At 34.3% G+C, this 10849-nt stretch overlaps 1 protein-coding gene and 1 long non-coding RNA gene across 3 annotated transcripts in view; one reads left to right on the forward strand and one right to left on the reverse strand.

Annotated features, from left to right (window-relative positions):
- Positions 1 to 10849, reverse strand: part of LOC128674428 (uncharacterized) — a 46591-nt gene that overhangs the window by 27127 nt on the left and 8615 nt on the right. The window lies entirely within an intron of this gene.
- On the forward strand, positions 6427 to 7591 carry LOC128674431 (uncharacterized). Its single transcript, XR_008405162.1, has 2 exons — positions 6427 to 6594; positions 7278 to 7591. It is a non-coding gene; the product is annotated as an uncharacterized LOC128674431 (long non-coding RNA).

Consider the following 10849-nt stretch of genomic DNA (forward strand, 5'->3'; position numbering starts at 1 on the left):
AGGTGATATATAATAGTTGGTGTTGGAACTGCTTAGTCGATCCTGCCCAGCTCCTTCAAGAGTATGACAGGCTTCGCTCATTGTCTCCGGGTTTCTCAGAAACGTATGGTATCAGTTTATGGGATCCAAAGGGAATAACTCCCAGCACTTGTCCCGACCTCGCCGGCAACCTCGTAGATTCTAGTTTCAGATGAGTGTGAAAATCTTCAGCATTTTTGTTTACTTTGCATATTACTAGGTGTATTATAAGCTTTTCTTTCATATTTTTCGGTTTTCTTTACCTTAATATATTATCGCCATTTCAATAACTATCTTGATTTGTTTCAGTCGTCTTGTTATTTTCGCCCTGTTCATACATCTACAAAACTATATAATATGTTTGAGAAAGCTTGTTTTTTAGTCTGTTACAGGATATCTTCTTGAAGTTTTGATGAAATTTGGCATGCAAATGAAGGGCGACCTTTGTCCTTTCGACTGACGTTTCAACCGCCATAATTATACATAAAAACAAGTACGACTTTGTAGAAATTACTAATAGTATACATCATCGTGTGCCGGCCCGACCACGCATGAGAGCCTCTCGCTCTCTTCCCTTTTTCGTTACAAAAAGGTCCAGAACCAATGCAGGCAAACGAGCTCCCATGTATCGTTTATGTGACTTATTTAACAAGTACTTTAAGGACATTTACATATTTTCAACACGGATTAGTTCCTTCAAAAAGCTAGTCAATACTAAAATTCAGGTATTATCCACCTAAGTGGTGAGTTAATTCTTTTCTATTTGATTTGTTTTACCCTTTGGGCACGGAACCCTAAAAACAAAAATAAATTAATAAATATACCGGATAGTGTAAGCTCTCAACTTCTTTTGGTAAACTGTGGTTGACGTAGTTGGTTTTTCATATAACTATGTGTATAAGTGTTTTATTTCTTAAGCATAATGTTGTGTAAAACTGTTTGACGACCCCAATAAATTAAAAAAAATAAAAAAAAAATTATCGAGGAAGGAATCCTTTCTAAAGCAAACGTTAATAAAATCCACAGTACCCCAGCAGAAATTACAAAACATAAATATATAATAATAATCTGGTATGTGAATCTGGTATATCAAAGAAAAGAATTGTAGAGAAATAAAAATTATTTTTGATATACATATTTTGTTTGTAATGAACAAACGAATAAACAAACGATTTTGATGAAATTTGGCATAGAGTTGACTAAACGTTTAGGAGTAAAAAGTATAGGGTACTTTTATTGTTTTACCCGAGCGAAGCCGGACGGGCCGATAGTAAAAAATAATATGGATTCTGTCTGTGTTAAAATTTGAAGAATGTTAATGTCAATATCGAAACGTTTTCGGAATCACCACCACAGAGTATTGTGCCACAAAAAGAAAATTAAGTATTTATAATGTAAGTTTATATCCCATAATATAATAATTCCTACATGAGTGCATAACATAATTTCTCGAGATAAAACAGTCATGAGACCTGCGTGCAACATAGAGTGTCATTTACATATATATATGATAGTGTGTGCGATTTAACTCGTAAATGTTAACGGAGAGGCCGTAAAAGCCAGATGTTCAAAAACTTTTTACACAATTTGGCTTATTTTAGGGCCAATATTATTTTCTCAGATGTTTACTAAAACACTATATATATGGGGCTAACTAATAGGTAATATTCTTGGAATATAATGCTGGTCAAACGCATATGACTGTAAACAACGATGTCATTGTTTTTTAAGACAAAATAATTCATATTTTTTGTGAAATCCATTACTGAATTTTACCTTCCAAATTAGCACAGTACATCATCATTAAAAGCGTTGTAAATCTTTTTTAAATACGTCCCTTAATGGTGTGTTGCTTGCTATATTTTCAGCAAAATTACGACCTCGTGTTAATTAATGGCTATGTATTGACGATTCTCATAATATTAATGTATTAATTCGCACTCGTTAAATGTTATTGTCAATGAGCCATTTTACAACATACATTATGTTCTGTGCAAAACGAGTAATATACAATGTGAGAGCATAGAATATGTTTCATTCCATTAGGGAATTGTTTCTTAGTACTAACCTATTTGCAAGGAAGTATCTCATATACATAGGTAGGTACCAACTTAACTTTCTACGCCTTCCAGATTTCGGCTGTGCGTTGTTTGTCAGTCAGATTTTTATTTCTATTTGTTGGATCTATGGTACGGCCATGGATTTAGTAAGTACTTCGTACAATTACCTACTAATTCCATAAGTACAGTAGACGTTTTTAAATACCAAACTAATCTAAAATGAAATCTGAAAGTTTCAATTTTTTTAAGCCGGCCCCATGTTTTGAACAACGTTCTGTCCAAAACATGTCGTAGCGTGCCTTTATGTTTTTTTTCTTTTACACCGAGATATAACGTATGCTTAGGTTAATAAAGACTCCTATGCAACTATGTATTAAATAGATACGAATGAATTATAGTAATTGTCAATAAGTAAATTAGCGATAGAATTATGAGAGTGCCACAATGAACTAAATGGAGTTTTACGAGTGTGTATTGCGACCACTACAATAAAATTTGATTGCCGGTGCTAAACTATTCATAGAGCTAAAATACTAGGTCGCACGGATGGAATATATGGCTCTCATTCATACTTTTCAAATAACATTCTTTCTCTCTTATCTGAGCGTTTTCCCGGTTTCATCCTCAGCCGTTGAGCGTCGGAGACCAGGGACCGCTTTCCTACTTTTTCATCTCCACTTCGCACGGTCGTCAGCATACCTAGATTTCAGACCACTGGCATCCATATCATCCATGACGACATCAAGCCAGCATTTCTTGGATTTGCCCCTTCTGCTAGGGCCAGGCGGGAGCCTCTTTTTGATGAGATTTTTCAAATACCTATACTTGAAAATTAAAGCTTGTTCGTAATTTTTGCGCAATAAAACACGAAAAAGTATATAAATTGCAAAGAAAAATTGATAACGCGCATCTGAATTTTGATCTCTTTTTTTACACGACTGTCCAAAGAGGAGTGTTATGTTTTTAGGCTTCATTTATGCGAGTTTTAATTTCCTTTTTTTTTAATTTAAACAAATTTAAATAACAATGTGTGAGTTATCATTATTACTACATAAGTTATAAGCTGAAAAATAAAATCTTGATTGATGGAAAGGTGGTGACATAAAAATAAAAAATATTAGCAAAAAACATTAAAAAGCTAAATTAAAATGTTTTACCAATCTATGGGTATATAACAATCAATTTATTATCAACTATAAATATACTTACTATATATTCGTATGGAAATTCGTCGTTATTTTTTGTGATTGGTTATTTGTTTTTTGTGAGTTGTAACATGCCCATGACTCACCATGATACATAGTCGGTGAGTTTTTTTTTCATAGACAACACGAGCAAGCGCAAGTTATATTTTTATTAGCTGCGCCCCGGAGCTCCGCTCTCGTGGGAATTTTGGGATAATATGTACCCTATATGTTATTCCAGGTTATTTTGTACCCATGTATCAAATTTCATAACAATCGGTCCATTATATAAAGCGTGAAGAGGTATCAAACAAACACACTTTCGCATTTATAATATTAGTTGGGATTGGGATTTTTCATTACTCTTTTTCAGTTTTATCTTTTTCCTCCACATTTTTATCACATACACCGCACGTCAAGTTACCCAGATCTCTATGCGGCGGTAACAGGAACGATTTTGCAATGAATTTGAATAGCTCTATTTTAGTGTTGACTGTACTTGTTCTGCAGTTTATTGTTGGTGAATCTCTCCGTCTATAAAAGATACTCGTAATCTTATTTAGTCACAAAGCTTCTTTATCCCATGAGAGACAGGGACAGGTAATATAGAAGTACACTTTTATTGATAGTAAAACGGGCTTTATTTACTTTTTATGTAGCTTAGATTTGATTTTTAAGATAAACGGATAGATATATAACATTTATTTGTAAAAAATACCAATGAATACACTTTCCAGCTACAAAAACCCAGATAAAAAGCAAACATAAAATTGACCTAAATACACAGGTACAAGAAATAATTGAATAATAATATTTCATTTCAAGGAATTCCAAAAAGCTCCGATTCTTAAGTATACATAAAAATCAGTAGCAAAATAAACTAATAACCTTTCTCCGGTGTCCTAAGTGAGCGATAAACACGACAGAACCGCGCGACGCTATCAAATGAACATTGACTTGTGCTTGGAATTATTGGGAGTACTTACTAATTCCATGGACTTTATGTTGCCGCCATAATTGGCAACTTTCCAAACTAGTCAAATTTTTCAAATGTCAAATACAAAACATGATATGATGCTTGTATGACAGGGATGTGCTATGACGTCACAATTGTTCCAGTCAAAACGCGTTCTGATATACATACTTATCTTAATAATTGATTGATAATTAATGAGAACAAAACAATTAATAAAACTGATAAAAGTGACATTTAATTATTGTGTAAGGTCATTTAAATACCTTTACGTAGGTATTCATTTTTTTACTCAGTAAAGTAACCAATTGTTTACACACGATCAGCGTCGCATTGGGTCATCCGGCGTTTCGCCACTCACCCAGGACACTGAGTCACACTCCGCATGTGAGTATTCAACGAGAAATAATATTTCAAAGATAAATTTTGCATTGATGTTTCTGGAGCGTTGTGATGGAAACAGTGTTGATTTGATTTATTGGACTCATAGTATCTTTGACGTGCAAATCTAGGGTTGCGTCAGTATTCCAGCTTCCAGTGGAAAATATTGAAAATATTGAATATTATTATCATTAAGTCTTATTGCTAGCACTCACTATTCACGCGAAATAAGCTACATTGCTTAATTTGTAAAGGTGGTGATAGACGTACGAACTTAAAGTCTGCGGTTTTTAAGATCGCGAACTTACTTGGCTCGACGTCGGCGATACACGCGCCAACTTACTCATACCGTATCGCGATGTCGTCCATTGAAGAAGCTTTGTGTTATTTAGGAATTATATCGTACATATACATTTCAAAAACTAAAAACAATAGACGAAGGCGAAAAGTGTGGGTTAAGAACTGGCTTACAAAAAGAGAGCGTTTATCACATGTGAATTTAGTAAGAGAGTTACGTGACGAGAAGGAAGATTTCCAGAATTATTTCAAAATGCCTGAGCCTGTGTATGAAGAACTTTTGTGTTTAGTCACACCAATTATAGCTAAACAGGATACTTGCATGAGATAAGCTATTTCACCGCATGAACGTTTAAGTGCATCATTACGATTTTTGATAACAGGTGGAACATATAAATGTAATGTATTCGTCAGCGATATCGAGACAGTCATTGGGGTACATAATTCCAGAGACATGTGACGCAATCTACTCTGCACTGAAAACATATTTGAAGGTATGTATCATTTATTACATACTTTATAAATAAAATAACTCAGTACAAATAACCAGACTTTATTTTGCAATGGCACATTAACATTAATGCTTAACAAATAAATTTACTCTTGAACATATACAAATGTAACGTACTATTTTATTTATTTTTATTTATTATTATTAAAGTTTAAATATTCAACCAGGGTGTCCGGGATACTAATAGTTTGCGAGTCTTGATCCACATTTGAAATGACGTCATTGGAGAAAAGAGGTGAAGTTTGTTGCGCTGATTCTTCTCCACCTGCTCTATGGAAGTCGGCGTTAGACATAGTTTTAAGTAAATTTTTGATGTCAATAAGTGACGTATACGTGGATTTAGTAAGTACTTCGTAGTAACTACTAATTCCATGGATGGATGGATCCTAAGTTGAATAAAGAAATTTTGAATTTCTACCACCGATTCTAAATGATAAAATCGACTGGTTTTCGATTTCAATATAATCGATAGTTTTGCAATCACATGGTAGGCAACCTGTATCCACCCACAGGCCTAGCCTAGCCAGACTGAACTAACAACCTAGATTGAGTGTAATTCGGTCTATAGATCAACAAAAAAAATCTACTCGGAATACCTACTAATTCCATGTAGTAGTAGTATTATTTATATTTTTCTCGATCAACCAGCCGGGTGAGATCAATAGAAGAAGGTTTTTCTTGAAATAACATTCATACAACGCCTTTATTCATATATTATTTTTCTTGAATTTAATTGAGATACAAGTATAATTATAATTTGATAAAGTTCGAATTACAAAAAAGGAAAATATCGAAGTGTGATCACTCCTTTTTATGTAAAATCGGTTACAAAGTCTAAGATTATTATTTTGTGCAATTACATAGACAATACGACTTTTGTATATGAATAATATTGCGTACTGGCATACATGGAATAAGAACATTCTATTCAAATTTTATAATTTTAAAATTCAAATTCTGCAATTTTTTATAGAAGTCGTTCAGTATACTCAAATTGCCCGACAGATAAACACACCATACTTAAAAGATATAAAAAAACTTAATAGTTTTAAAATACCTATATCAAAAATATTATCGAGCCTTTATTTTCACAGTCCTATTTATCGCGTATACAACTTTTACACGTTTTAATTAATTTCATAATTCTCAATTTACCAGATCTTCAAAGATGTAAGTGAATCTTCAATAATGTATGTAGCATTAAATTAATGTAGATTAGTGGTGTAAGGAAAGGGCTTGAAGCTTTCTCATGTTAATGTAATAATTTTTCGAATCTTTTATAATTTCACATCTTATTGCCAGAAGAACTGTTGTAACTAGCTAATTTGGTATTGTCATGTTCCTTCGGTATGATCATTTACGTCAGTGTAGTACTGTTTTCAAGCCAGCTTGTGCTGGCTTTCTTTCAGAAAAAATGTTATGCCGTTTCCGCAACGTTCTGGCAGAAATGACAAACGAAAGTTAAACCAAAAACGTCCCTGAAAAATTTTACATTGGAAAAAAGGGAACCATAATTTGCTTGCTACTCAAAGCATGCTTGTAATTTTTATTGAAAACTAACGGCCCGTCCCGGCTTTGTTCGGGTAAAACCTAATAAATTACACCCCTAAACCTACCTCGGGAATCACTCGTATCTATTGGTGAAAACCGCATGACAATCCATTCAGTAGTTAATCGCGAACAGACAAATATCTTTACGGTAACGGTGCTCCACGTTCCCTAGATACAGGGTTTTCCTAGTTTGGGAGCCGATGTTTATACTATGTACATTTTATCAAAAGATTTTAAAAAATGCGATAAGAGGACTTTGTGATTAACATTCGGTCACATGTGTATTTTATCCGTAATTTCAGGTGCGGCGGTGGTTGTGCGCCTTGTGGTAGCTGCGGAAGCTGTTGTACTAGTTGTACGAAAACCTGCTACTATTGTCCAAATGTTACAATCTACTCGTGCTGTACAAAGATCTGCTAGTATGATGGCGCGACGGGTCTGAGCCAGGACCTCTGGTTGTATACGGCAAGCGAACCAAGGCGCCTGGTGCTATGGCCTGCTGTATACACTGGGCTGTGGGTTCTGGCCCGTACAAGGCTATCGTGCTGTCTCTCTCCAGGGCGTTCCTGGACTTCTAGTGTCCGTTTGTGAAAATAAAGTAATTTAAGCGTATAAATTGTGGTTTGTTTTTTGTATGTGCCATTCGTGCCATTCGTGGAATACGTAATTTCATTAATGGCAGCTATCTCTGTGCATACACATTGATAGCTGCCAACCTAGACTACTCTGCTATCATAGGCAAGGGTAGGTAGGTAACCTATCATAAATTATAGCCACTTCTGATTTAAAAAGGAAACTTACCCCCGTCGTTTGATGGACATTTTGTAGCACGTATATTTTTACATCACATTCAAAATAATGCTCAATACTTTGAACAAATAGGAATCTTTGAAATAGCACAATTGGAATTCTATAAAGAATTGGGCTGTCTCATTTTAAACCGAAGAGATTTACCGTTTCCAATATAGCCAGACGCTGAATCGAACTAATGATTGCGCGAAGTTAATGGCGGTTTTCTAACGGTAGGTACCTGATTTAGCCTTCAGCAGGACCATTGTTGAATTCCAAAAATGTTGAAGCCTTTTGAGATCTATTTAAAAATAACGTGCATTTCGTGCGACTCTAAAAAATCTCCACGGTGCTTACCTATCTTTGTGTGTACCTATCCTTGAGATATTATGAAAGATTATTTTGGCAATGTCTTGTGGAGGATCATGATAGAAGGATCTTCAAGATGGATTTTAGTGGACGTAGAGGTTTAAGTAGTAGTAAGTAGGAGCGAAAATATTTCATATCTAAAACGGAAGCAAAAATGATTACGATTATGAAAAATGCACCAGATATTTTTTTGCGGGCAAAGCCGGGTACCAGTTGTTAATTATGTAATATATATAATGTATGTATGTAAACAAAAATATTTTGATCTTCAGCAACAATAATATTGCAACATGTTTGTATTCTTTGCAAATGTCATCCGTGTATGATTTGGGTATGATGTCAGTTTTACGTCACGCTGGACCATAGAATTTGGAATAATGCAAGCCAGAAGTGGCATTTATTCCCATCTGTTCTGTTAGACGACGTCAAAACCTAGTAAGGTTTTGACGTGTATCGCACGATACCTACTATCGTGCTGTTATAATCCACAGGCATTGTGGGCATACCTATTGTTCACTGAATTTTGTTCCATAAACACATTAGCTTTGTAAACTTGCACATACAATTAATACACACGTTACGATTTTACTTACGCAAATATATATTTTTACATAGTAATATAATAAAGCTGATCATTAGTATTTAAATTAAACTAAGTATGAAAAAAAATTTCTGTATACTATGTATTAAATCTTTTCTTTAAAAAAAAGGAAAAATAAAAAGGGTACTTATAACGCTATACTGAATGTATCCCAAAGGAAAAAGTCCGCAGCAGCGTTATTTATTTTACATATAAAATACACGAGTTTGCATTTCTATCAGCTTTATTAATCAAAGTTCTGTGTCGTAGGCCTGTAAAATAAAATGTTTGCTCTGGTTAGCGTTACCTTCGTACAGAAATACTTCGATAATTCGGTACAAATAGAATAGGCACAGACGTCGTGATATGCAGCTGCATGATTGCACTTCTACGTTTTCTAGGTCAAAAATGGCTGAAACGCGTAAACGCGTGTTGATGGCAAAGCTCAAAATTTAAAGAAAACATGTTTTATTGGAAATTCGTATTAGAAATACACGACAAGAAACGGGAACTTGTCCTATTATACAACGCCTATTTTACTTTGTATGAAATAGGCCGGGATGTTGTTTAGAATTATTTAGCTACGCTAGCTTATTGTCTTTAGTTTTTTTTTGTCTCTGCTTTTTTAATGATATGAAATAATAATACATCGGTACTAATTGTATACCTTCCATACTAATTTTATTAAATGCTTAAGTCTGTCTGTCCCCCTTTCATGACTAAACCCCTACCGATTTAATGAAATTTGGTATGCAAATCAAAATCAAATCATTTATACAGAAATTAGGCTTTCACAGGCTTTTTCACGTCATACCTATTCTAAATGAAATGATATTTACTAAAGCTACAAACTATTAGCATGCATTTAGTTAAAGATTCCCGTTTAAACATAGGCTGCTGCTTTTTTCAAAAGTCAACCCCCAAATCTATAATGGGTGTGAAAGTTGGTATGAAAATCGTGTCTGTTCCGCTTTTGCAGAGAAATTCACGCGGGCGAAGCCGCAGGCCAAAGCTAGCATATTAATTTATTGATCATAAAATATTAAAGGCTAATCGTTCCCGTGGGAACGTTTCGGAACAAATTGTCAACCGTAGACTGTTGCAGTGCAGCAGTAGATAGCGGTGAGAGAGTTACATAAAACCTTCATTCATTCACTCAACCTCTCATGTCTACATATAATATTAGTGGATAGATTATTGCCGTGTGCATAGATACTCTAATAAAACTTCTTCATTACATTTTAAAAACCACTTTATTGCATTTCGAACGAAGAATCATGCAAATACTCCGTCGAAGTACTTATTAAATCCATGCGAAGAACAGAAAAACCAACAAGATTTTATTTGATGTATGTTTTAACGCAGTCAACCCCCAGAGCTGAATACGATTACTTAACTACTATATTTAACAAAAGTATTGAATGTTATCTTATAATAATATGTTTTAATTAATAGCGATCTCAATCGCTACAATACACACCAAATTAATGTCGACAATAAAGCAAACTATATGTATTGATTAAACATTTGTTCTCTATTTCCTCTCTCTCTTATCATATTCATCGAATAAATAAATAAATATATTAGGATAAATTACACAGATTGAGCTAGCCCCAAAGTTCGAGACTTGTCTTATGGGATACTAACTCAACGATACTATATTTTTATAACATATACATATATAGATAAACATCTAAGACCCGGGCCAATCAGAAAAAGATCATTTTCCATCATGACCCGACCGGGGATCGAACCCGGGACCTCTCGGTTCAGTGGTAAGAACTTTACCACTGCGCCACCGAGGTCGTCAAATCATCACCTGTGTGACGGTAAGGGAATTATATGGAGTTCTCCTACTATCCTATGCGGCTACGCCTGAACATAGCCGTTTATTCCATTCCATTGACTGAATGTTCTTATCTTACTGAAGTTGTTTATGATTCAAACATTCATTTATAAAATCACTAGGGGCCTGTCCCGGCTTCGCACGTTTAAAAAAATAATAAATTATATACCTAAACCTTACTCAGGAATCATACTATCTATTACAAAAACCCGCATCGAAATCCGTTGGTTAGTTCTAAAAATCTAGACTAAAAAATCTATAAGGACAGACAGCGAAAATTACTTTGTTTT

Source organism: Plodia interpunctella, chromosome 12, assembly GCF_027563975.2.
Source record: "Plodia interpunctella isolate USDA-ARS_2022_Savannah chromosome 12, ilPloInte3.2, whole genome shotgun sequence".
Taxonomy (NCBI): domain Eukaryota; kingdom Metazoa; phylum Arthropoda; class Insecta; order Lepidoptera; family Pyralidae; genus Plodia; species Plodia interpunctella.